The following is a 27,711-nucleotide window of genomic DNA, read 5'->3' as shown; positions in this document are numbered from 1 at the left end:
ATGCAGATGCCGAAGTACAAGGTGGACAATGTCTGTGCTCAGATCCAGATGCTTAGCAGCCACATGGAAAACACCAGTGCTGACATCCGGATGGTCAAAGGAGTTCTAGAGGATGCTGGCACCTGTCATATCCAGACCCAGATGTTAAGGAATTCCTTGGAGGGGGCTGATGCTGAGATACAGAGCCTAAAGAGAGCTCTGGAGAATGCAAACCCATTGAATTCCCAGACCCAAGATTTCTTACAAAGCAGTTCAGAAAACACCAGGGTTGTACGCCACATTTGAAGCCGAGGCCTAGAAAATGCCAACGCTGAAATTCAGGTGTTAAAGGCAGGTTTACACTTTGCAAATATGAGTTTACAGAATGCCAGTGTTCAGACCCACCTTTTGAAAGACAACCTGCACAAGGTCAGTGTTTTAAGGACCCAGCACCAGGTTTTAAGCAGCAGTTTGGAAGGGCCTAATGCTGAGATCTAGAGGCCCTGGGGAGGTCTGGGAAATGCAAGTGCTTTCAATTCCCAGACCCAGAACTTTATAAAAGGCAGTGTAGACAACAGCACTTTTGAGATCCAGTTATTAAGAGGTCGGTTGGACGGGGTTGGTGAAGTGATTCAGTTGTTAAAAAAGATTTGGAAACTGCCATTGCCCAGACCCAAATGACAAAGGGCAGGATGGAGCAGACAAAAGTTGATCTCCCAGGAATAAGAGCAGTATTGGAAAATGCCAGGGGAGTTAGAGACCCTAACACAAGGAATGAAGGGTGCTGCCTTAAATTCCCAGACCCACATGTGAGAAAACAGACTGCAGGAGGCACAGGCTGAGATCCAGAGGCTACAAGTTAATGTGAGTAATACCAACTCACTAAACATGAAAATACAGGAGCAGGTGAACAGCCTGGAGACCCTCCGCGCAGCCTGTGCTTCACAGGAGCAGCTACAAAGGACCCAAAGTAAGTGGTAGGGAGAGTCCACCATGCAGAGGGCGGAGTTGCTGGGATGTTTCTGCCCATTTAGCCTCAAGCATGTGTCCCCTCTGGGAAAGAGCAAGGGTGGTGGAGAGAGGACAAATCCAATAAACGCCGCAGCTCCTCTGTGCCCAAGCAGTAGCACAGAAGACATGAGAAACTATGTCCCTGCTCTCAGGTGGCTTATAATCTCTCCACAAAATTTCACCTTTTGCAAACCAGATCTTTGTGATGAAGGTGTGTGGTAATGGCAGAGTGTACTTGTAGGGCCAGACAACCTGTTTGTGACCTCCAGCTATCACAAACGGTGTGAACCTGAACAAGTTCCTTACCTTTGCTGAGCTTCACCTGCACAACGGGGGCAATAGGATTTGCTTCACAGGGAGGATTAAATGAATCAACATACGTAACGCACTTAACCTTGTAGCCAGCATTCGCGCATGTGTCTGACAAAACTTTCATGAACATCTACCATGTGTCAGGGGGTTAAAGATGAATAAGACATGATGCCTGCTCTTGAGAAGGTTACAAGATGCAAGATGGAGACAGACCTGTAAGCAAAGTCATATAGATTGGTAGAAGAGGTGTTAAGTTAGAAGCAAGTACTGGGAACTGAGAGGGGGGGGAGGCAAAAAGAAGGGGAGAAGGGACCTTTTGTGGAAGGGCGGAAAGAAATCTATTATCTTTCTATCTAATCATCTATGTAATCTATCTATGCAAGTTTCAAAAAGCAAAACCTTTCCTGCATGAACTCACTCTGACATTTTATATTCTATTCTTCAAAAAAAGAGCAAAGCTTGTCAAAACTGATAAACCAAATTTATGACCCACTAATGAGTTGGTGATTGCAATTTGAAAAACCCTGGGCTAGAGGGGTGGCCAGGGCTGGAGAGACACGGGCTAGATTGGAAGGCCTCTGAGTAAGCTTGGCTTTCATCCTCCAGAAAATGAGGAGCCACTGAAGGGTTTTAAGGAGAACCCTGAGGTTCTGACTTGGGTGACTGAACGGAGGGGTCCCCAACTGAGGAATAAAGGAGGAAGAGGAGCAGCAAGGTTTGGACATGCTGGCTGCGGTGCTTTGGGGGACATCCAAGTGGACATCGCCTGCAGGCTGTCTGGAGTTGAGGAGAGAGGCCAGGTCTGCAGGCATAGGCTTGGGTGCCCGGGTATGTTGGGTCTGGTTGCAGCAGTCGAAGTGGCGGTTTGCATGAGACAAAACACAGAAGAGGGCTTAGGGTGGGGTCAGGAATCAAGGTTCAGGGGTCAAGAAGGGAAAGACGTGTGTGTGAACCAACTGAGGACAAGGGATTTGGGAGATGTGCATGTGGGAAAGCCAAAAGAGGAGAGAATTTCCAGATGGGAGTGGTCAGTTCTGGCACATGCCAGAGAGGCCATGTAAAATAAGAACCGAAAAGCGTCCACCGAGGCTAGGCAATTAATAAGTCATTGGAATGAAATTTCGGTGGAAGCAGATCATGGTTGTTGGGCGTGAATCGATCAGGTGTATAAGTCTGTCAAGGAACATAGCTGAGAGGGAAGGTGAGAAGGGGGGAGGAGTAAAATTCAAATCATCTCTTCCTCCATTACAACATCTATCTGTTAATTATAGACAGTGTGGCAAATATTAAAAAATTGCAAGATGAGAAAACAAGCATCAGTATTGCCATGAAAATTTGCCTGCTTTCCATCAGAACCACTTGCTAATATTTTGGTGAACTTGAGAGTGAGTTTCTAGATTCAGATAGGCTTCACCTGAGTTCAAGGAAGGGGAACAGGAAAGAGGTGGAGGCTGAAGATAGGGAGGAGAGTCAAATGCATGTTGCATGACTGGCCTTGAAGGAGGTTGGGATGGTACTTGAATCTCTGAGGCTGGGAGGGGAGCAGGTGTGGAAGTTGGTGTCCATGTGCAGCTGTGGAACACAAGACTGCGAGAGCTAGTGTTAACCACATCTCTTTTGGGGTGGCATAGGAGGTCACTTGCTAAGGAGGAGGATGCCTGTAGGGAGCTGGGGGAGAGAAGGGATGGTTGGGAGAAACTGCTGGAGAGATGGGGGCTGACAAATGAGGACTTGGCAGGCAATGATGAGCCCCTGCTCTTTCCCCTGTTTCCAGTCGAGTCTAAGGAATCACTGGCCATGCGGACCAGTGCCTGGAAGTCTTTCCTCCTTCCTGCCTCTCCTCGAGCCCCACTGCTGCCCTCCTGCTTTAGTATGGACTGAGAGGTTCTCCTTCCTGGCTGTGCATTGGAGTCACCCAAGCACATGCCTGGGACTCATGTACAGAAATCTTATGGCTTTTGGTCTGGGATTTAGCCTGAGCACCACGAAGTTTTAAAACATGGGCAGTCAGGGTGCAGTATCATTACTTTAACTTTTCCTTAAAGGGCCAAATAGTAAAATTGAGACATGTGGGCCACAGTCTCTGTAATGGCTCCTCAGTGCTGTCCTCTTGCACTGCTGAAGCATCCAAAGAGAACATGTAAATGAATGGGTGTGGCTGCTCCAGTGACACTGTTTATAAAAAGAGGCTGCTGGTGGGCCCTAATTGGGTTGGGTTTGGATGGCTGGTTCTGAGGCCTCAGAGAGAATAAGAATCACATGCGGCCTTGTTAAAAACAGATGATTCAGAAACAATTTCAGAAAAAGCAGTTCTGCGCTGGGCCTGAGAAGGGGCATTTCTGCCACGTTCCCAGGAGGCGCGATGCTGCTCGTCCAGGGAACACACTTTGAGAATGCCTGGTCCACGCTGTCTGTCTCTTCCTGAGATCTTTGCATTTGGGTTCTGATGGATGTTTCTGGCCCAGATGGGATGGTCTTTTTTTCCTGTTGTGCCTTCACATTATACCACTTTGAAATATTTACAGTGCAAACCTGAGCCATTGGGTAAAACCCTTCAGGGCCTCCCATTGCTCACAGGGAAAAATCCAAATTCCTTGTTATGTGCATAAGATGTAGTGCTGGAAGCCTCTCCAGGCTCCTCTCCCACCCCTTGCATGGGGGCCATAGCCCAGGTTTGCACATGTCACCTCCAGCCATGTGGTTTCATGCCTGCCTGCCTTTGTACCTGCCACTTCCCCTGTCTGGAAGGCTTTTCTTGGACCTGATCACCTGGAAAATCTTCCTCAGTTTTTTTTTTATTTTTAAAAAGTGATTTTCTGATTAAAAATTTTAAATTTTAGAGTAGTTGTAGGTTTACAGGAAAATCCTGCAGAAAGTTCAGAGCTTTGCCCATGATTAACATTCTCCCTTAGTGGGTACATTTGTTACAATTGATGAACCAATATTATTGTAATCATATGATTAACTATAGTCCATAGTTTAGAGTAGGGTTCACTCTTTGTATTGTACAGTTCTTTGTTTTCTTAAAATTTTTTATTGTGGTAACATGTATATAACATAAAATCTCCCATTTTATCACTTTCTGTATATACATTCACCAATATTGTGCTACCATCGTCATCTTTTCTGCCTGGAAGCTTTCCTTGGCCCCAAATGGAAACTCTCTACCAATTAAGTATTAATTCCCCATTCCCCACCCCTTCAGTTTTTTTTTTTTTTTTATGACTCATCTCAAGGAACATCTCATCCTGGATTCCCTTCCTAAGCACCCCCCACAGCCCAGGTGACAGAGACGACACCCTCTTTCCTGCCTCTATTCTAACCTGCACGTGGTGTTTAATTAGTACATTTTCCATCTCCTTCTTACATCTTTCTCACTTCACAAGACTGTAAATTCCTCGAGGGCATGAATCTTGTCTTATTGGTCTTTTTATAACAGTCCCCGGCTCATAGAAGCTAAGGAATGTAGAACAATGAATGTATGAATGTTGAAGATATGAATGAAGAAATGAGTGTTGTGGCTCCATTTCAATACCTGCGGTAGAGATGATACTAAAGAGCAGGATGTGGTGAGAGGGATGGAGGAAAGAGCTGAGACTTGGGGCTCCTGGTGACAGGATGAGCTCTTAGTGTGTGACACCTGTGAGGGCAGGTAGAGCAGGTGATGAGGAAGTCCTGGGATAGTCCTGGGTGTGGGCAGCCAGAGTGGATGGAGATCAAGTCAAGGAAATAAAGGAGTCTCTGGATGGATGAACAAATTCCTAGACAGATGGTGGGAATTGAGATGGAGAGGACTGTACAGTGGCAGCAGTGAGATGGGAAATAAAGTGACATGATCACAAAACACATGTCTCAGCAGAGAGTTTTTCTGGGTAGCAGAGCTGAGTGTCCCATGAGTACTGAGCCAGGCGTCTTGAGCTGCAGCTCCCTGGGGAATTGGGTAGTTGGACGGAGGTGTCGTCTCAGCAGCACTTGCCCTTGGGGAATGGAGCCTCAAGGACACGGGCCTCAGTAGCCAGCCGCTGGCGGGTTCAGGAAGGCCAGCTCTGGGACATCCACCATCAGCCCCTGGTTACCTTTCCTCCCACCTCTGCTGCAGCTCAGCATCTCTGGTTACTCCTGCAAGGCTGGAAGTTCTTCAGGGGGAGCTTGCATTACTTTTTGGATGTCAAGAAGTCTTGGAGGAGGCTGAGCAGTTCTGTGCATCCCAAGGAGCTCACCTGGCATCGGTGTTCTCTGAGGAAGAGCAGGTCAGAGCTGGGGGCTTGGGGTGGTTCTGACAAGGTTGGTGTGTGACAAGGGCCTTTGGTGCTTTGACCTTCCTCCTCTAGGGGAGGGCACAGCCCATAACTTTCATGTCTCCTGTCAGGCAGGGAACAATATTGAATTCCTCTGAGCATCTTGCACTGGAGGCAGAAACCTGGACAACAAACCCCACTGTCCTCAATGAGTGGGGAGATTCCCAGAGGTGGACAGATGCCAGCAGCAGGGCAGGGCAGAGGCGGGTGGCAGGGCGGCACCCTGAGAGCGTGAGGGGGCATGCTTTTCCCTCAGCCCCTCAGGTCCCTTTGGGCTTCCTCTCCAGTCATCAGGCTTGATTTTTTTTATCCCCCCTCCCCCCTTGAGGCTTGCTTGCCATCTGCTCTCTGTGTCCATTTGCTGTGCATTCTTCTGTGTCTCTGTAATCATTCATTTTAAAATTTATCCCACTCCCCCCTTGAGGCTTCCTTGCCGTCTGCTCTCTGTGTCCATTTGCTGTGTGTACTTCTGGGTCTCTGTATTCATTTATTTTAAAGTTTATCCTGCCCAACCCCCTTGAGGCTTGCTTATGGTCTGCTCTCTGTGTCTATTTGCTGTGTGCTTTTCTGTGTTTCTACTTGCCTCCATTTTGCTGTGTCACCTTGCTGAGTCGGCTCTCCTTGGGCTTGCAGGCCAGCAGCTCTCTGTGAGGTACGGGCGAGCCTGCCTTCACAAACAGGCACCAGGACACGAACCCAGGGCCTCTCATATGGTAGATGGAAGCTCAACTGATTGAGCCACAGCCACTTCCACAATCTTGACTTTTTTAAATGAAAAAGTTGAATGTTTTATTAGTAGGATAATAAGCAATAGTTACAATATCATATAAGGCTTATGATAACAATGTTACCCTTGAATTACATAATTTTTAGAAGTAGTTTTTATTTTCAGGTCATTTTGTGAATTCTGACTATAATAACTATATTGTAGCCTAAGTCACAGGGCGCTGTGAAAAAAATACTGTATTATGTTTATGTGCAATTATTTCAAAGTTTATTTCAATAGTATAGCTGCAACATGTAGCTTTTCCATTGATCTTGAAAAAGTTGCCATTTTAAATCTCTATCTACCACAATTGAAAATAACTATTCTGGATTAAGTTGCTTCAGATTAGTTTATTTTCATTCCTAAATAGATTTTACATATTTCTCAAATGCTGCTTCAGTCCATCGTTGAACAAGTTCTGAAGGTTTACTCAGTGTCTTCTTGATCACCAACCACCTGGGTACCAAGATTTCTTGACAATTCCTGGATTTTCTGCAACAACTTCATAAAGTTCTGTTGATTCTCCTAATAGAGGAGAATAGAGTTTGCTAGTAGCTTTTGCACTTTCCGAAGCACCCAGCTCATGTCGTTTGTTCACTTTTGTCCCAACTTTGAGAAGACTAGAGAAAACAACGTGTCCCAGAGCTTCCTGTGCAAAACTGCTGAGTCCCGCATTCCAGCACTGTTTTCTGCTGTTATCTGCTCATGCTTGCCTGGGAATTTCTGCACTGAGAGCAGAGGGGGCCACTGCACAGCATCCGAGTGGCACCGGAGCCCCCCCTCCCCCACATGCCCCTGGTCCACAGGGTGCAGATCAATCTCAATTTTATTGTCCATCAATCCCATGGCTGTGGAGGGCACGTGAGCAGGAGACCCAGGCTTCCTGGGAAGGCCAAGCACTCACATTCGATTTGAGGAGCACCAAGACCGTCGAGGCCCAGGGTGGCCATCTGGTGGGGGTTGGCCTCAGGACGTGTCAAGGTTATTAACAAAAGACCTCACTAGCTCTGGTCATTTCAGTTGACATGACCGCCCAGCCCACAGGGCTCTCCTGTGACTGTTCTGTGGGTGTGAAAAACGCCGTGCTGCTTTGTGAAGCGTCCTGAAGCTCTGGCCAGCTGTTGTCCCAGGACAGCACACCTCGTATCCAGGGCTGGGACTAGGTAGGGACAGTCACGTGATGGGAAGCTGGGCCTCCCCAAGGGGCCCTGGCTGCTGCTTAGACCCTGGACACACCAGGGAAGGAGCAGCGAGGGTCCAGCTCTGCAGGGACATGGGCCTCATGACCCTGCGACTAGCTGGGGATGGCCTGGATCCTCTCCATACGTCTTGGAGAAGCTTCTCCTCACACCTAGAGTCAGACAACCAACTGCCTCCTCTCTACAGATGTTTCTGACCAAGTTCACGAGTGCCCCTCACCACGGGATTGGCCTCACTGACAGGGGCAGGAGGGCTCCTGGCGCTGGGTGGACAGGATGCCTTTCAATGCTGCCTGGAGCATAAGGTGAGTCCATCTGCTGGACACACACCTCAGGCCTGGCTGGAGTTGCATGTCTGTCCTTGCCCAGTAAGTGTTAGTGCTGTGTGTGTCACAGAGGCACGGATCCTTGCCTGGGCCCCTCCAGAGGACATCAGGATAGGACAGGGCCTGGGGCTGCAGAGGGTCCTCCTGTTCTCTCCTTTAATGCCCCCCCTTCCTACACCTGCTCAGGCCTTGTTGCAAGGGGCCCTATCTGAAAGGGATCTGAGTGCGAGTTCTGGGGTGGAAGGTGAAAGGTCCCTACCCTCTTCTTTCCCCAACTTGCCGCTTCACAGACACCCTCCCCATCCTTGGATCATCAGTGACTCAGGATGTCCTCAGCAGACCCAGGCCCACAGGGCATCACAGTTCTGTCCCTTTTCTGGGGCTGCAAGCGGATTGGGGAGCTGTGTCACTTTAGCTCCATGTGCCCCAGCAGGGACAAGGGCCACTGCCTGTGTCTAGCTGAATAACGTCCTTCTGTTTCCAGGTTTTTGAGCAGGGACCAGCTGGATAACTGGACAATGGGAATGGGCACACAGAGGACTGTATCCATACTCAGCAGATGTGCAATGACATATACTGTGATGCCACCTACAGTGGGTCTGCAAGAAATCCGTGGGCCACGATGTGGCCTGAGGGCAGAGCAGAGCCGAGGGGTCCCTCCCGGCGGCCAGCTCTGGGCGTCCTCCGTGCTGCCTGCGAGCCTCTGGCCTCTGCTTGCTCTCTGGGGCTTCCACTTGGCCTCCTGGGTGTCCTGCCTTGAACTGTTGTTTAACCCTTTGGAGGCAGGATAGAATAGGGACCTAAGGAGGAAGGGTAGAAAAACCTAATAAGCCTGGCAAGAGAAACTGAGGCATTGGCCTGCTGGCTAGCATGAATATGCTGAGCACATGGGCAAATTAGGAAGGGGCAGCTGACAAGCACACACTCTGCAGCAGCTTACAGCACACAGCGCACACCCAGCGGCTCTGTGATCAGGAGGCAACCTCATTACATGGCGGAAAGAGGGACAGGGCCAGAGGGGCAGCACCCCACCCCACCCACTTTCAGGTTACCTCACGCCTCGTGGACAGTGACCAGAGGCCGATCACCAGTGGTCAGCACAGCCTGCAGAGCTCGTGGACAGCAGCCAGAAACCAATCACCCCCCACCAGCACCACCTAACTCAGCCCCTAACCCGCTAAGGGAATCGGAACACCCAGTAGAGTTCCCCTGCTGTGTCTCAAGTATGCCAATCAGGGCACACCTGCAGTCCTGAGCCCCCATATATCAGGGAACCCCCGGGCAGAACTTTGCATTTCCCCCCTTGCTGCATCCCTGCAGGTGTACTTTCCTTCTCTTCCTTCACCCCAATAAACTGTTTGCTTGCCTGATTACTTTGTGGCTGAATTCTTTCTCAAGAAGAAGCTGAGAACCCCAGTACTGGCTCTGATCACACTTCAAGACGTTGGCCCCACGTAAGCAGGGGGACCAATGGTGTGCCCTAGTGTGCTCCTCAGTGTCCACCTCCACAACCAGCACAGACTGTCACACAGCAGGCCCTCAGTAAACACTTTATGAGTGAATGAAAGACCTTTGCATGTTTCTCTCTTCTAGCTCACCCCTTCCCCCACTCACCTGTCCTCAGGGTGCGTCTGTCCTGCAATAAGCACACTTTTATTTTTTATTTCAGGGATTTGCAGCTAGTTAGTGCATTGAAAAACAGTAGAGGTTTTTCAATAGGGACTTTGTAGGGGTTCCAAATCCCCAGGAAGTCCTAGGCATCGCTCTGGTTCCCTGGATTTCCTTTGTGTGCAAAGGGGGCTGGGGCTGGATTTAACTAGCTATTTTGCCAACTCCAAAAACCTTTTTTTTCTGTTCTTTGGACTTGCCTCATCTCTATCAGAGATTTATATTTGGCTTCAGCCTCTTCCCATGATCCCCATTCCCCCTTCTAGGGACTCTGCTGTCTGCCAGCTGGGCAAGACATACTACAAAGTCTGTGCATAAATTCATACTTATTTTATACCCAAATGTGTCTAGAAAGCCAGTTGAGAAGTGTAAACTCCGTAGGCTTTGGATACTCAGGGCGGATGCCAGCCTAATGTGTCAAGCCCACCTGGAACGTGGGGGATATTAGTTAACTCAAGCTGACCTGGAGGAAATAATCTAATACTCAGGTAAAACACTTAAAGAAAACTAAGAAACACTTAAAGAAACTAAGAAAGAGTCCTGTTGCATAGAAGCACCATTTGACTCCCCACTCTTAGAGTCTTCATAGAAGGGACCCAAAAATTCTATTCAGGGCTCCGTTTTTATCAGGACAAGAGTCCGCCGAGTCTGGCCAGTCGAAACAAATCATCTTCCTTCTCCGAATTATCACGTCCTGGCCTTCGATACTGCCTACACCCGACTTCTCTCTGCTACCACAATATAGTGAGGATTTCTAGAACATTCTGTGCATGCACAGGGAACCCTATGCAGATTTCTGGAGCTCTGCCTCTGCAAACTTCCTCCTCTGTATTCTCTGGCCCCAACTTCCACTGCTCTCAGTCTCCTGAAGCTCCCATCCCACTTGGCCCTTGCCTCTGCTGAGCGAGACTGTCATGCCCCATTTGGAAACCCCCTTCTCACAGGACCTCATCCAGAAAGAGCCTCCAGGAAGAAACACAGGGCATTGTACGGCTTCCTGGTCAGTTTTGCTTTCCATGCTTGATGTGGGCTGTGGGTGGGAGGCTGTTCATCTCTTCATAGATCACCTAAGCTGTGTGTCCTGACTTGTGGGTGTGGGACAGTGAGAAGCTGCAGCTTTGCCCTTGGTAACCATGGCAACAAATCCAGTCCGGGAGGTAATTTACCAATGCAAACTCTATATGCATACCAGTCAGTCCAGGGAGACTCTGATGGTGGTGATGCCAAAGCTTAAGGGGACTTGGACTTGGCCTCAAGTGGGAAATATAACATAGCCTCTGCATAAATTCAAAATTATCTAATTCTGTATCCAAGTGTGCCTAGTCTCTAGAAATCCATTTAAGTGATATCAACCCTATAGGCTGTGAATGTTCAGAAAGGATGTAAGGCTAAATGTGTTTTCAAAGTTGCATCCAGAGGGAATGTAGGAGAGATGCTAATTCAAGCTCACCTGAAATGTGGGAGATATGATAATTGAAAACTACCTGGTACTCAGGCAAACACTTAACTAACAAAGACGGTCATTTTCTTTCATAAAAGCACCATTTGACTCCCACCCTGTATAAATGGAACTTGAAAATCTTGTTCAGGGCTCTGGTTTGAAACAGAAATTTCCTGAGTCTGGCCAGCCTTCAATAAACCATTTTTCCTTCTCAAAATCATTCCTGAGTCCTGGCCTTTCTATACCCAAATAATTGAACCTCTCTTTACTCCTACAACAGGGGAAGAAGGGAAGTCAGAGAATGAGGAGGGTGGTGGTGGGGGTGATGTCCCAGGAATACATGGAGGAAGTGTAGGAGAGTCTGATCAGCTGGATCAAAGTCAAGGTTTTTGGGGGATTTGGGGGGCAGAAAGGAGGAAGAAGAAAGCTTTAGAAGACTTTTTTGGTGTAAAAGAAGAACAGGATACAAAGATGAGAGAAGGCCTGAGCATAAGGAATCTTGCATGTCTGCCACTGGTCTGGATAAAGTTCTTTACGTGTGGGAGAACTTGGGAATTAAAATGCATTGATTTTTATTGTCCAATTGGTATTGCTGTAGAAGTCAAGAGGGTCAAGTATTTGCATACAGAAAGATCAGGACTCAGGAATAATTTTTGGGAAGGAAAAATGACTTATTTACAACCACCCAGGCTCTGAGCTTCTCATTCCAAAATCCCAACAGGAACAAGATTTTTGAGTTCCTTTCATACAGAGGAAGGGCCAATGGTTCTTTGTCTCAGTGCTCAATAGGCTTGAATTAGCATATATATTTCACATCCTACATAAGCTTTTAGCATGGATGTTATACATTCTAGATAAGCTTTTAGCACATTTAGTTTGCATTTCCCCTGAATATTTAAAGTTTATAGAGTTAGCATTGCTAAACAGTTTCTCTGGGACTGGAGTTGTTGTCATAGTTATCAAGGGCAGGGCTGCAGTTCTTACTTTTCCAAAGGCACCGCTCAGAAAACATACCGCTCAGGTGATCTACGAAAATATGAACAGCCCCCACCCAGAGCCTACATCAGTATTGCGGCCACACAGAGGTCGAATAGAAAATGAGTTTTTTAGGTCTGATGTCTCCTTTCAGGTACAGAATTTTAAGTTTATGAAAGAGACAGCCCAGAGGTGTGGTTTGGGGGGGGATCGAACTTGAATTCCCCATTTTAGGTGGCCTGGGTGAGACTAGGGATCTCTAGAATGGGGGAGATTCTGAGAGAGACAGGCATCCCTGAGAATCAGTCAGATATCTACAAGGAAATGGGAAATGGATCTTGCAGCCAGACATCCCTGGAGCCAAGGGGTTTCTTCCCACAAGGATGCAGGCATACCACCTGGCGTGGCCCTTGGGGAATGGTGAGGATCCTGACCTCGTGCTAGGTTTTCCCAGTGGGTTGTCCTGGACAACCAGAAAGGAGAAAGAGAGAGACAGCAGGATCCTCCGGTGGAGAAATCCATAACTCACCCAGCCGAGATTCAGTGTCCAGTGTTGGATGGGCATTCAGCCGTGGAGGAGGGGAGACTGCTCACCAGTCAATCAGTTTCAACAGGACCCCAGTCCCGGGCTTTCGGCACCATATGCTGGAGAAAAATGGTGTTCACTGGGACACGGAGTGCGGTCACCCCTCGGGCTGAAGTGTGGTTTGCTGGCCTGGCGAGGGTAGCGGCCGTGGTAGGCCAAGCTGCTGCCCCCATAATAGGGTGGCTGGTCGGACTCACCGCCACCCCTGAAGGAAGCTCGGCATGGGCGCAGAGTGCCCTCGGGTCTCCCCTTCTCGGCAGCCATGCTTCCGCGGCCGCCCCTCCTCCCGGATGGCACCACACGATGCCTTGTGGGGTGGCACCCTTCTTCTTCTTTCTCCCTGGGCAGGCGCAGGGTGGAAAATTCCAGTCTGCCCTTTTCCCCTCCCCCGACAGCAGCAACAGCCAGGCGTGGGCGGAAAAGTCCAGTCTGCCCTCCACCCCAGCAACAGCAGCCACCAATCCCTAAACCCTGCCCCTTCCCCCAGCAACAGCGACAGCCAATCCCTAACCACCACCCCTCCCCCATCCAGTACCGCCCACTGACCTTTCGCCAGCAACCAATCAGAACAGGGCGTGGCTTTGACCAATCAGCCTTCCCCAGCCCCTATAAAACTGTTGCCTCTCCCTCAATAAAGTGGACTTGCGTGTTTACCTTGTCTCCGCGGTAGTTCTTCTGCCGTGCGCCCTCCAGTCCTGAGAGCCCCCGACAAGGGCCTGGCCTCCCTTGTCCCCAGTTCGTCGCCTGCCTCTCCGGGCGACCCCTTCGTCGCCGGCTTCACCGGGCGACCCCGTCAGCCGAACCGCGCAACCCCTTGTGAGACCGATCCCTCGTCTGCTGCCGGACCAACCCCTCGTCCCAAGTGGGACTGACCCCTCGTCCCAAGCGGGACCGACCCCTCATCCAGAGCTGGACTGACCCCTTGTCCGCAGCCAGACCCCATCTCTACTGACCGAGCAAGCCATCGCAATGGAGACTGACTGAGCATAAGCAAAGAATTTATTGAGATGCTCTCCCAACAGAGGGGGTCTGAAGAACAGACTTCAGTCCCCCCACCAGCATGGTGGGGTCTGAAGAGAGACCTCAGCCCCCTCGTGGAAGGTGCAGATGTGAATTTATACAGAACATCAGTAGGCAGGGAAATGTTGGTTCAGTGGGAGGGGGTTAGGGTCCGAGTACAGCCTTGGGTCAATAAAGGGCTGTAAGAGTGAGTTCTTGTGTATGGCTTGGCGTGGTGGGCTAGGAAGTAGGGTTTTCTTGGAATGTAGGAGAGTTTGGTGGCCTGGAAGGGAGGAAGGTCCTTCTCTGCTCCATTCTCACAGTGATATGGCTCATTCTTGGGGGGGAAACTGTCTTCCACACGTAGGCAGCTTGCTCAGTCAGTCGGAATGGAGCCACAGCCTGATGACCTGGTAATCATGGCAAATGTCTAACACCATGATTGTTCTTTTCTGGAATGTACACCTTTTACTTTGTTGTTGTTGTTGTATTGGTAAAGCTTCCAGAACAATGTTGCCTGGAAGCAGTGATAGCAGACATCCTTGCCTTGTTCCTTACTTTAATGTGACTATTTCTAGTTTTGCACTATTGCTTATTGCTTGTTGATTTGGGATAATTACCCTTTATAAAGTGAAGGAAATTCCCTTCAGTTCCAAGTCAACAAGAGGTATTTTTAAAATTACAATTGAATGTTGAATTTTACCAAATGGTTTTTCAATGTCTATCAAAATAATAATAACAATCTTTATCCTTTACTCTGTTAACATAGGGAATCACATTAAAAATTTCCTCATGATGAATTATCTTTTCATTTCTTGAATAGCAACCTATTTGTTTATGGTATATTATTTTCTTAGCATGTTGCTGGATTTGACTTCCTAATAGTTTATTCATTGTTTTCTTATTTTTTTTTTCATTTATACCTGTGAGATGTGTTTATTGATTTCTTGGCCCGTATTTCTTTTCTCTGTTTTAGGGTTTTCTTGCTTTGTGTCATTAGAAGCCAGTATTCAATAACATGTGCTACATTTTTGGAATTTACTGACATTTTCTTTGTGGTTAGTGCATGTTCATTTTCTAAAATTCCTACATAGGCTAAATATTTATTAGATTATGATTGTAATTTTTATTTTTCAAATAGTCTACAATAAAACTTACATTTTGTCTACTCAACCTGTTGATTTCTCTGATTTTTTTTAACTCTCCTAGTATGATGATCATTTTGCCACTTTTTCCTTCTATTTCTAATAGCTTTTGCTGTATATATTTCAGTGTTACTATTTAATATGTAGAGATTTATAACCACTAAATCTAAAGACTTCTTCATTTTTGTTAGGAGGTACCAGGGATTGAACCCAGGTCGTCGTACCTGGGAAGCATAGGCTCAACCACTGAGCTACATCTGCACTCAGGAATTCTACTTTTTAAGCAATATGCATTCATCAAAGGAATATTTATTGTACCCCTACTATGTAGCAAACACTCTTCTAGGTTTCAGGGATTCATCAGTGAACCAAACAGATAAAAAGCCCCACCCCAATGAAGCCCGTGTTTCATAAGGAGGCAAGGTAGTGAGCAGCTCAAGTCCCTCCTCAGAGCCGCAGGAAGGAGTCCTGTGGAGCTGGAAATCTGGGGGTGTGACAGTCTGGAGGAGCCGGCAGCTGTGCATCATTAATCCAGCCCCCCTTAGCCAGGGACTCTCCAAAGACACCAGGAGAGGTGGCCGGACAGAGGCAGGCCAGTGTGAGGGGACACCAGCCCCACCCCCAACCTGCTAACACCCAGGGCCACTTCTCAGGCCTGGACTGGCCCCTTCCCTCCTTCTGAAGAACGCTGAAAATTCCCCAAAAGAATGTCAGAAAGGCATAATTAAGTTCTCTGTAGCCTGACTGGAGCCTTCTGAGGAGGCAGTGACTGCTCAGCTGACCTGGAGGGAAGTCATCAGTTTGTGCTGTGGAATGCCTGCTCTGCCCTGCCTCCTCTGTGGGAAGCCTGCACAGCTGTCACCATTCATGACTATGGACTGCTGGATGGACACCCTCGTGTCCACAGCCTTTTCTCCCAGACCTATGTTTTTCAGTCTTTCTGGGAGTGATGACCCAGCCTGCAGGTTGGGGTCCTACACATTGTGATTTAGGGGAGAGCCCGACACTCACGTGGGGGAAGGAAGGCATAGACTTTATAGCTGGCAAGAAATGGCCTCTTGGGCCTGGTTTTCTAGGCCTGGGAAGCACTATGTAAGGAAAGAAAGTAAACACACTCTAGAGAAATATATAACAGCATTTTGAGGATGAGGAAAATCATTATCTTAGAGGAAAATCTGCACATGCTTATCGTCAGCCACTTTGAGTATCTTCTACCAACTAATGCCCCAGCTCTCCAGTGCTCTAAAATTCTTACAACACTTATACCCACCCCTGGACCTGAGTGAATTCCAGGCAGCCAAGGAAAAGTGGCACACCTATCCTTTTTGTAGGTCTTCGTATTGCTCTCACTTACAACAGCCAAGTGGCTCTGTCTCTACTGCCAGCAATTCTTGCTGCAGTTCAAAGCCAAGCAACCCCAGAGAACCTACTCCATGGCAAGTCCCAGTCCCCAGTGAGAATCACAGAAGCCTGAGAAGGCCTGGGATACTCTTGAGGCATGAGGGCCCATGTGATTTAGGACAGAGGAGGGTCCTGCCAGCTGGGTCTCACATGAGGCCATGCCAGCCTCCTTCTGCAGGACAAGGCCCCAAGCAGCAGCGTGTCCACAGCAAGGTTCTGTCTCTCAGTCCCCCCATCTTCCCCAAAGCAACCTGTATCCCACTAACTCGAATCTGCCCTCATAGCCCTGTTTTTGTTGCAATCTTGCCCTTTTTAGATCTGACAAGCATTTCCCAGTCCCAAGAGTGTAGGTTCCGGGGCTGGGATGCCAGGCCCTTTTCAAGGTGGCTCTATTTCTTCTATGCGGGTTATTGGAACTGAGCCCTGCACCTCAGTGTCCCCTTAACCAGCTCTGATGTCCTCTAGGATTTCTCAGTACAATAATTGAGTTTCTGGACTTTCTGTGTGGCTGATTAGCCATCATTACCATTGTGCCGTCACTTACAATATGGTGGGAATTCTGTGAGCAGGGAAGGTGGACGGTCATGGACCCAGGCTCCGTGGTTGGTCTGTTTGTGCCCAGTCCCAGCTTTGTCTCTTACTGGCTGGGAAAGCCAGTTATTCGACCTGCTTACCTCAGTTTTCTCTTCTGGGAAATGGGGATAATCATAGTTCCTCCCTCATGGGGCTGTTGCAAAGATTAAGAAAGTTAATTTATATGATGAGTTTGTAACAGAGCCTGGCACATGCATCTCCTTATTAAGTGTTAGCTGTTTTCATTCCAAGGCTTAATTGACTCTGCTATGGCTCTCTGAGGAAAGTTCTATTAGAACCCCATTTTACAGATGGGAAGCGGAATTGCCCTCTCTCCTGCGGATGCCTCAGCGGATCCACCTCCTGGGTCTTTCCTCCATCCTTTGCCCTGTGGCCCAGCTGGGAGGACCAATCCCCTCAGGGTTCTGCCACCCCCTCCCACTGATCAGGTTTGGCTCAGACACAGGTCTGTTTCTCTCCTCTTATCAGGGAAGGCTTGAAAGAGTTTCCACAAAGCAGACCTAGTAAGAGAAGGCAAAGAGTGATGTAAAGAAAGGATCGAGGGGAGCAGCTGTGGCTCAAGCAGTAGAGCTCCCGTTTACCATGGGGAGGACTGGGCTTTGATCCCAGGACTTCCCGGTTAAAAAAAGAAAGGCTTCCTAGACCTCTGCAGAGAGGCACAGGCACCTGTTCAGCAAAGTGACATACCAAAAAATGATGGGGCAACAATATTTTTATAAATTAAAAAAAAAAAAACACATTGTCCAGAATACTGATCTAGGTCTAGAACTCAGGTCTGTGCCTCCCTGTGGTTCTTTTCCCAGGAGGTGTAAGAGGCCTCCCCCCAAGACCACTTCCCCCAGCCACACATTCCTGGTCCACCCAGCCCTGCAGGCCGTCCTGCTTGCCAGGCTCCATATTTCACCTCCCTCTGGGCCCCTCCCACCCCACCCCCATGGGATGAGCCAGGGTTATTATCTTGGTGGCACCAGCAGAGTCAACCTGAGGTCAAACGTGCCTCTCAGCAAAGACCAGAGAAGAACAGCAGACTTGCAGGTGCTCCCATAGGCCATCATCCCAGGAAACCAAGGAAAGCTCAGTCCCCACAGAGACCCTCAGGTCAAGACCTTCCTATTGCTGCAGCAGCCAGTAGGCCTTGAGCCCTGCCAGGATGCAGAAAGCTACCTAACCACCCAAGAGTCTCCAAGAGGAGGAGGATGTGGCTCGGGCTCCTTAGCCCCCTCCAGGGTGTCTTTCTCCACTGCAGAGGCAGGAAGGCCCAGCTTCATTTCCCAGAATCCTTTGGATTCTGGACACCAGTCAAGATGATTTAAGTAGAAGCAGTTGTGTGAGACTGAGGAGGTGGTGGAATCCAGGCAGGACTCATCTTCCTGCCTTTTTGTCTATTTTCTGTGGACCAGCATGGTGGTGGAGATGTGAAGTGCCCCGTATCCACTCACCAGCTTTGTGGGTGTCAGGTGGAAGCTGCAGTGGCAGAAGCTTCCTGAACCCGGAGCCCAGCATTGGTGGTATGTCCTCGAGCTCAGAGCTCCAGTGACAACATCACAGACAGGTGCTCCATGGCAGGTCAGTTGGCTGGTGTTGTGGGGATCAGAGAGCCGGAACTTGCAGGAGCCAGCACCTCCACCCTCCCCATGAGTGAGCACCAAAAGCCCTTGGAAAGCTCTTGGAATCTGCTTGGAATAGCCAGACTAGGATCTGATCCTGCATCGACCCTCAGCTGGGATGAGTGGCTGAAGCCTTTGCTGTTGCGTGGCAGGAGGCCCTCTAGGGGGACAGCTCCAGGTTTAGAAATGGCCCCCAATCACCGCATGGTCATCTCAACCCCTTCTCCAAGTGCTGGGGAGGTGGGGACACCTGGGGTAGGGGCTCCAGGTGGGAAGAAGGTGGGGCCTGTTAAGGAGGCTCTGCCTGAAAGAAAACAAAACCCTGGGATAATCTCCCTCTGCTCGACATGGCCACCCCATTCCTGGGATTCGGGATAGAGTCCATTGTCCCTTATGTACAAATAAAATAGCCTATAATTTCTAAAAATTTATTTTTATGTAACTGTGACAAATTATTCAGTTTACACACGATAGCTGCAATAAGAGTACATCTGGTTTAATCAACATTTCCCCCTTTACCCCTTTTTTTGTCATTACTCAGTCATTTTTTTAAATTGATTTTTTGAAAAAGATTTTTATTTCTCCCCTCAGCCCCCACCTGTCCCCTCCCCCCCCAGTTGTCTACTCTGTGTGTCCATTTGCTGTGTGTTTTCTGTGTCTGCTGTATTCCCATTAGGTGGCCTTGGGACCTTCCGGAGTGGGAGAGAGGTGATTACTCTCTTGTGCCACCTCATCTCACTATTCTGCTTCATGTTATTTTCTCTCCTCTCTGTCTCTTGTTGCATCATCTTGCTGCATCAGCTCTCCATGTTAGCTGGCAGTCCTGCGTGGGGCTGCAGTCCCTCATGGGGTCACATTCCCATGTGGGCCGCACTCCACAGGGCCAGTTTTCCTTCACCAGGAGGTCCTGGGCATTGAAACCAGGACCTCCTATATGGTAGATGGGAGCCCAATTGGTTGAGTCACACCCATTCTCCATTACTCAGTCTTGACGGATTTGGCATGATGTCCACTCTGACTGATTATAGGCCACAGTTATTGAAAGCTGAAGAGAAACAGAAATACAAAACCAAATCACCAAAATCCAATTTCTCCAAATCCAGGTGTTCAGTTCCCCAATTGTTCAAAGCTTCTGCTTCTCTCACCTGATGGAAACCTCTACCCAGAGCACGAGTCCTCCTTCCAGGGTAGTGCCTGGGGAGGCATGAGAAATGCTGGTTATTTGTTCCTGAGTAAGGAGAGCAGCCCTGACCTTCCTCTAGATGTCCACAGGCCCATCTGGGAAGGGAAATACTGGCCATGACAACAACATTTTTTATTGCTTACCATGTGCCGAGTCCCAGCGCATCTCACCCCCAGAGAGGCAGGTGTTACTTCTTGCTGCCTGCCTAACTCTCCCTTTCTTAGCTTTAAATGAAAAAAAAATGTATCATGAAAAGGGCCTACTAGGGGCACTCTGTTTAAAATGGCACCTGTTTTGAGGTCTTCTCATTTCCCTCTCAAGTAGCTAGGAAGACAGAGGAAAAGACAAAGTTGACAGCCACAGTTGAAACTCAGACAGGAGAGACTCCATTGCTCGAGAAGTTCTACCCCTACCTACCATACCCCAGGAGCAGGCCTGAGAAGCATGATATGGAAAAAGTGGACACCCTGCTTTTTAAAACAGAGCAACTCTGTCCGATCAGAAACAGGCAAAATTTTGGCCTCAGCTTCCCACCCCTCTTCCCTTTGCTCAGAGACCCGGCACCTGTACCATCAGGCAACTAGGCAGCCCTTCCTTCTCTGCAGTGGCTGTACACTGTGTGCTCCCATCCTTATCCCAAGGACTGACTCTAGCAAGCTGGCATTTAAAAGGACAGCAAGGAATTTAGGTCTCAGGGACCAAAATGGCAGTACTTGAGGATGGCATTAGTTTGGACCCAAAAGAAAGGGCTGGAGGCAGGAGCAAACCCAGTGAAAGCAATGTATTCTGAGGTGCAGAGGTGCTCAGATACGTCAGGCAGTCTGGAAAGGAGAAAATCCTTGCTAGGCCATTAGATCAGTGCGAGATGAGTGCAACTGGCGTAGGAGCTGTGTACCTCAACCAATGATATCATCAGCCTGGAAGACGATACTTATCCCCCAGTATTCCATAGGTATGTCTAATTCACTCATCTACCTAGTCATTCATTCATTAATTCATTCACTCAACAAATACCTATTATGGGGACAGGGTAGTTGTGGCAAAAAAGTGAAAGTTTTTACCTGAACAAGCAGGTTCTTGTTTCCACATGTTTCACTGCAAGCATCATATGTGCATTTGCTTTCTCATTCATTGTCCCACAAATGCCTGTGGAGTAGGTTTTATTTTTTAGAAGAGACCAAGTTGAGGTTCAGTGAGAGTATGTGACTTGCCCAAGGTCACATGGCTAGTGTCAGACTCCTGTGTCTGATTTCTTATCCACCACAGATTTTGAATGATACCTTTTGTTATTCAGAAAGGATATCAGGCCCTTCTTTCCTTGTTCATGTCACTAGAAGCCTGCATCATATCAGAGGGTTATTATCAGTTAGAGAGTGGGCTCTCTCACATCTCAAACTCTTCACGAGTAAGTTAAGAGTCCTTTCTGTCCCAGGTGTTAACACAATGTCTGTCATATGAGTCATCAGTTTGAGTGAATGAATATATTAGTAGTAACTATACTTTTTCTGCCTTTAACACAGGGTTTTGAAGAACCAATGAGATTTACACAGATGAATATTTGTGTCAACTAAATGCTGTGTGGTGTCAAGGTATCAACACCAATCTCTCTCAGGTTTAACATGTTAGCTCACATGGGTTTATGATTGCTTTCCTTCAGAACAGATGGCTAACACACAAGAGGCCAAAAGTTAGAGCTGAGGTTGGTGCAGGAAGAAGAAGGAATAACAGGAAGGATGTGGCTCATGCGACTGGGCTTCCATCTACCATATAGGAGGTCCAGGGATCCATTCCTGGGGTCTCTTGCTGAAGGCAAGCTGGTTTGTGAGGTGAGCTGGCGTGAGCGGAATGCCGGCCCAAGTAGGAGAGCAGGCCCACATGGAGAGCTGATGCCAGAAAAAGAGACACAGAGGAGAGACAGTAAAAGATGCAGCAGAACAGGGAGCTGAGGTGGTACAAGAGATTGAGCAACCCTCTCCCATTCTGGATGGTCCCAGGATTGGTTCCAGGTGCTGCCTAAAGAGAAGACAAGCAGACACAGAAGAACACACACTCAATGGACATGAAAACAGATAGTGAATGCAAACACAATGGGGGAGGGGAGAAATAAATACATAAATCTTACAAAAAGAAAAGAAGAAGGAGTAAAGTCTGGGGTTCTCACACTGGACTCCTGATGTACACCAGCTTGCCCACTCAAGGGTTTGGCAATAAAATAGAATAATGATATTTTTGCTGTTCTCAAGGAAAACTAAGTGAATAGGTGAACTATCTCGATTCTAAGCTTCATTCCTACATAAATGGTTCTTGCTGCCTACCAGAAGATAACATCAAATGTACCTAGGCCAAACAAACTTGTTTTTCTTAAAAAAAAAAAAATTTTTTTTTTTTTTTTTTTTTTACAAAAGTGGCTGATGTTTACTGTGAAAAATGCAAACAATGTAAAAGATGTGACCCACAGATCATACCTCACTCCCAGACTCACTGCTCAGGAACCATGGTTTACAATTTGGTGTGTCCTCTTCTTTTTCCTTTGCCCTTCCCTTAGAGAGGGGCACGACTGGGAGCTGGGGAGGAGGGAGCCAAGGGAGTGGCTGGTGTGCTTAGAAAATTGGCTCTGCACAGGGCAAATAAATCAATATATTGAGGATAATGGGGGTCAGGATTCTCACTGTTGGAGAAGGAAATTAAAAATAAGGAAGGGGGAAGCTAGAGAGAAATCTGAGGTGTTGAGTTGGAACTGGAAATATTAATGTGCAGTCATGGCTTTAAAAATAAACACATGCATAAGATGTGCACACACATAGATGTAGATATATGTGTATACGTGTAAGCACACAAGCCTTCTGTAGGCTGAATCTGCCTAGTGTTTCCTCATGTTGAGACTTAGTCAGGCCTTCTTGGCAGGGATCCCATAGAAACCGAGCTCGGCTGTTCTCCGTGCATCTCATCAGGAGCTGCATGATGTCACCTGTGCCCCCACTGCTGATGCTAACCTTGATCACCTGGTAAAATGGGCGCCTGCCAGGTGGTTTCACCCTAAACTGACTAGTTTTTCTTTTGTCATTGAGAACTATTTCATGAGGAGCAACTCCTTGGTGTCCATGGTTGACTCCCTGATGGTGGCCAAATTGGTGGCATCTATTGTGAGAGAGCAGTTTCCCTTCTCCAATTCGTATCAGCATGGGCCCATGTATTTCTGGAATCAGCATAGCCCAGACACAGTGAGAATTTCTTCTTCCTCTTCCTTCCTCCCTCCCTGTTGGAACATCATTTCTGCAACTTAAATAGTCCAGAAAAAGAATAATGAAAATGGGACTATTCATAGACAAGGGTGATGGAGCAAATGTGATTAAATAGTAGAGAGAAGTGGAGGCAAGAGCTCTTTGTTATTATTCTTTCACCTTTTCTACAACATTTATGTGAAAATGGATTTCTAAAAACTTGCATTGCAGTCAATTTGTGTCTATGCTTACGTGCACACGTATGTGAATTTATGCATATGTACAGCTGTCTTTTTGAATACACATGTAGGAATAGAGCTGGAATCGTCTATTATGGACTTGCTTCCCTCCGGTCCCTGCCCCCCGCCGGGGGATGGCAGGTGCAGTCAAGTTCGGGAACCAGTGCCCTTAGTCAAGGCTCATGGTAATCACCGGTGTAGCTAGTTAAAAACCGATCCCTGCCCTTAACCCTGGCGGCCCAATTCTCCCTGAGCGCGGCCTCTCCTCTGCCCCAGCAGGGCAGGGGCTGTGGGGGGCGGGCCCGGCCTCGCGCTCAGCCATGGACGCTGCGCCTGAGCCGTCAGGGCCCAGCCCGGCGCCGCCGCCTTCCTGGACGCCCCGGAGGCCGAGGTGCTGCAGGACGTGCTGCGGGAGCAGTTCGGGCCGCTGCCCAGCTGGCTGCCACCTGCCGGCTCAGGCGTCTGCCCTCGGCGACTACTCGGCGACCCGGGACGTGCAGTTGGCGCTGGAGCAGCGGCGCGGGGCCAAGGCCAAGGAGGGGGGGCGTCCAGGGCCGTCGCTGCTAGGCCGCCTCCGACCCCTTCCCGCGGGCGGGCGGGCCCTGCCCTCTCAGCCTCCCTGGGCGGCCTCCCTCCCCGCGGCTTTGGACCTCCTGAGGTCCCCCTCGTGCGCCTGGTTGGCAGGGGAGTGACGGTGGCTTTGGTGCCCCTACCATAGCCGGCTGCTTTTTGCCCACCGCGCGGGTGGCCTCCTCACCGCCTGGCCTTGGGCGGGAACCGGGTCCCGGAGGGGGACAGCGGAGGCTCGCGACAGCTGCAAAAATGTCTCCAGGGACAGGTGCTTTTAAAGAGCTCATTAGTGCACGTACTTTGAGCCTCATTTTCCGACCGTCTGGGCAGGTCCAGTGCTCAGGTCCTAAAGGACGCCCCCTTTCACCTTTTCCTCCACATTTCTGTCTCAAAGCAAATCCTGGCTGGTGTCCAGGGGGAGCCAGTTCCTCTAGGGCTGTGCCCTCCAGGGGCAAGGTCATCAGAGTTCCAGGACTTTAGAGCTGGACAGAGGGGGACGAGGTGTCACACTCCAGAGAAATGAGGTTCTGGTAGCCCAGGGCCTCCGGCCTGTCTGACAAAAAAAATGAGGCACCTCACGCTCCATTTCAAGTGTCATCAACTACAGATTCTTTGGCCTCTATAACATTAGCTGAGCTAGAATATTGGAAGGGTTGGTGGCACAGTGCCTGAGTAGACAAGTGTGTGTCCATTTTAGTCATCATACCATTTACTGATGACTTTTAAGTGTGTGATGCTTGGTGAGGTGTTTTTACGTGTCCATTACATTGTACACCACAAAAAGCTACAGGGTTGGTATTCTCCACTTTTCAGATAAACAACCTGAGGCTGAGTGATTAAATACCCTACAGGCTTTATAAGGTAGTGAGTGGGGGAGGGGGTTTTCTGTCTGGGTATAGTTGACTTGGAGTTTTTAACAAAGACTTCCTAGTGCTTCTCTACTACAGTGCAGTGGGTACCCTCTCCAGTGGGTGGGGGACGGTCAAGGGACGATGTAGATGTACCCCCTGGCTCAGTCACAGTGCGGAGTTTTGCTGCTCCTTTTGCCCTGAAAGTCTCTGCCAGTGGAACTACTGCTCTTCAGAATATGCCTGCTTAGATTCCCCAGCCAGATAAAAGGGCTGTAGACATGAGCTTCACAAGCCCTTTCCATGGGTTGGGGAGGTATATGTACAAATTAGCTTCTCTGTGTCGCTGTACCTTTTTGTTTTCTAGATAAAAATCTCAATCGTGGTTTTGCCAAACTGAAGACACTTGTGCCATTCCTTCCGCAAAGCAGGAAGCCTAGCAAAGTTGATGTCCTTAAAGGGGCAACTGAATACATCCAAATTCTCAGTGATGTGTTGGAAGGAGCCAAAGATGCTGAGGTAAAGCCTTAAGAATTCAAAATGTCACTAGCTATCATCTAATGAGCCTTTTCTGTGTGCCTGGTACTTGATGTATACTTCCAGTTGGTGTCTGACAATTCTGTTGGCTAGTTCCAATCCCTGTTTTATAGAAGGAGCAACTAAAATTAAGCCCACAGAGCTAAGAAATATCAAGGCTGTGATTTGAATCCAGGTTTACATGAGCCTTGGTCACATTCCTAACCATCTATATACTTAGTTCTTGTCACTGTCTAGGGCACCTGGATCCTAACTGCTAAATATTTAACTGAATCTTGGCATGTAGAGAGCCTGCTTTGCAAAATGAAACCCCGGGTATCACCGCCGTTATCAGGGTGGCATCCTCAGAAGTGTCCAATAAGGCATTGGAAGGCTGGGTCTCGTTTTATGGGCTTATTCCACAGAAGGTGTGAAAATGGATCAATAAAAGGAAGAAGAGAGACCTTAGAAGTGAGCCCCAGGGAACACCTGTTGGCTAGAGGAAGGAGGAGCCATCAGAAAGAAGGTAGAGGAGCCAATGTGGGGTCAAAAGATCAAGGGGGAGAGAGTTTTGGCCACCATGGGAAGCTGTGAGAAGCTACAGGGGTGCTGAGGAAGCAACTAGATTCAGCATTTGTTAGTAGAGGAGTGGGCTGGGAGTCAACCGGTAGGGAGAGGGTTGAGGGAATATAATTGGTAAAGATTTGGAATCAAACAGAGAGCAGTGGCAGAGTTCAAGTTCCAGTCAACCTGCAAGTCTGTTAGAAGAGGGATCAAAAGAATGGAAGCAAGAGAAAAGCCATTAGATCAAGTGAAGGTCATATGTTTGTATTTAAAGACAGATGAGGAGAGAGAGAAAAGAGAAGAGAAATATTTTGTCAAGTTAGGGCAGAAACAGCCAGGTGTACAATGTATTGCTGAATTGGTTCTTTCCTTCTGCTTGTCCCCCAGTACTGGTCAGGTGGTGCTGGGAAGACACATCCTGCAATGGGGATGGATTGTCTATTGGCCAAAGCGAATGGTTGGGTTGTGGTGTGGTCACAGTGTTTAGACTTGTGCAGGTGGCTGCCTTAGGTTTTCCTTGTGTTTTGTGCAACAGAAATGATTTTTTTTCTGCTTAAAGGCAGAGCAGTTAAGACTTTCCTATGCCGTAATATTTAGTTGCCCAGTACAGATCTTAAGGTTATAGAATAACACAATTAGTTGACTGGGTAATACTTTTTTCTCCATACCTTCAACATTGCCCTTACTGCTTAAATGAAACTTGGTCAGTTAAACCTCTGGAATATATTGATTTAAATAGCCAAACTCTGCCATATTATACTGTTTGATACCAAATATAGTTTCTAGAAACAAGACCCAGATGATCTGAACTATAGCAAAAATAGTTCTGCACCCCATAAATCCGTGATTAGAGAATCATCCAGAAGCATCACCCTGCCTGCCAGCTGTACAGGGGCTCTGGGCAGAGGGTGGCAGTGGTGACTCAGCATACACTTGTCACCAGAGCATGCTGTCTACAACTGGAGTTATCTCCCCTATCAGGAGACTGGTAAAGTCTTCCTTCTTAAAGTCATCTAGGTGTCAATGTCTATAACTTGAATTTGAAGTGTGGCTATTTCCATGCTAAAACATTACAACAATTTTGTGAAAACTTACCATGCTATTCACACCTCGTACTCGTGTGATCCATTTAAAATAGATGAAAGCATACTTAAATAATTGTTCTACTTGCTGTAGTCCATGATTTAACTTGGGGTTCACTGTGTTCCTTGGATTTTAAAAAATTCTTATTCTAGTAACATGCATACAACCTAAAATGTCTTCTTTTAAAAAATTTTTATTCTTTAATTTTTAAGTTTCCTATTAATTACATTCAAGTATGTAGTTATGTCCACAATGTTGTGCTCTAATCACTACAATCACCACCATCCATTACCAAAACTTTTCGTGATCCCAAGGAGAAAATGAGTACATCTTGAGCAGTAACTCCTAGTATTACCTACCCCCACCCCTTCCCCTGGTATACGATAGTCTAGATTGACTGAGTTTTATTTTAATTATTTCATATCCATGAGATCATACATATTCTTTTGTGTCTGGCTTATTCACTCAACATGATGTCTTCAGAGGCCATCTGTGTTGTGGCATGTATCACTGCGGTCACCCCTCGGGCTGAAGTGTGCTTTGCTGGCCTGGCAGGGGAGCAGCCGCGGTAGGCCTAATTCCACTGCCCCCATAATAGGGTGGTTGGTCGGGCCCACCGCCACCCCTGAAGGAAGCTCGGCATGGGTGCAGAGTGCCCTCGGGTCTCCCCTTCTCGGCAGCCATGCTTCCGCGGCCGCCCCTCCTCCCAGATGGCGCCACCCGATGCCTTGTGGGGCGGCACCCTTCTTCTTCCTTCTCCCTGCGCAGGCGCAGGGCGGAAAAGTCCGGTCTGCCCTTTTCCCTCCCCACGACAGCAGCAACTGCCAGGCGTGGGCGGGAAACTCCAGTCTGCCCTCCACCCCAGCAACAGCAGCCACCAATCCCTAAACCCTGCCCCTTCCCTCAGCAACAGCGACAGCCAATCCCTAACCACCACCCCTCCCCCGTCCAGTACCGCCCACTGACCTTTCACCGGCAACCAATCAGAACAGGGCGTGGCTTCAACCAATCAGCCTTCCCCAGCCCCTATAAAACTGTTGCCTCTCCCTCAATAAAGTGGACTTGCGGGTTTACCTTGTCTCCGCAGTAGTTCTTCTGCCGTGCGCCCTCCAGTCCTGAGAGCCCCCGACAAGGGCCTGGCCTCCCTTGTCCCCAGTTCATCGCCTGCTTCTCCGGGTGA

General features: G+C 48.4%; 1 pseudogene; it reads left to right on the top strand.

Moving 5' to 3' along the window:
* Positions 1–27,711, top strand: LOC101443003 (factor in the germline alpha-like; annotated as a pseudogene).

This window comes from Dasypus novemcinctus, chromosome 17 (assembly GCF_030445035.2).
Source record: "Dasypus novemcinctus isolate mDasNov1 chromosome 17, mDasNov1.1.hap2, whole genome shotgun sequence".
NCBI lineage: Eukaryota > Metazoa > Chordata > Mammalia > Cingulata > Dasypodidae > Dasypus > Dasypus novemcinctus.
Note: the sequence above shows the minus strand (reverse complement) of the source record. Positions and strands in the feature narration are given on the sequence as shown.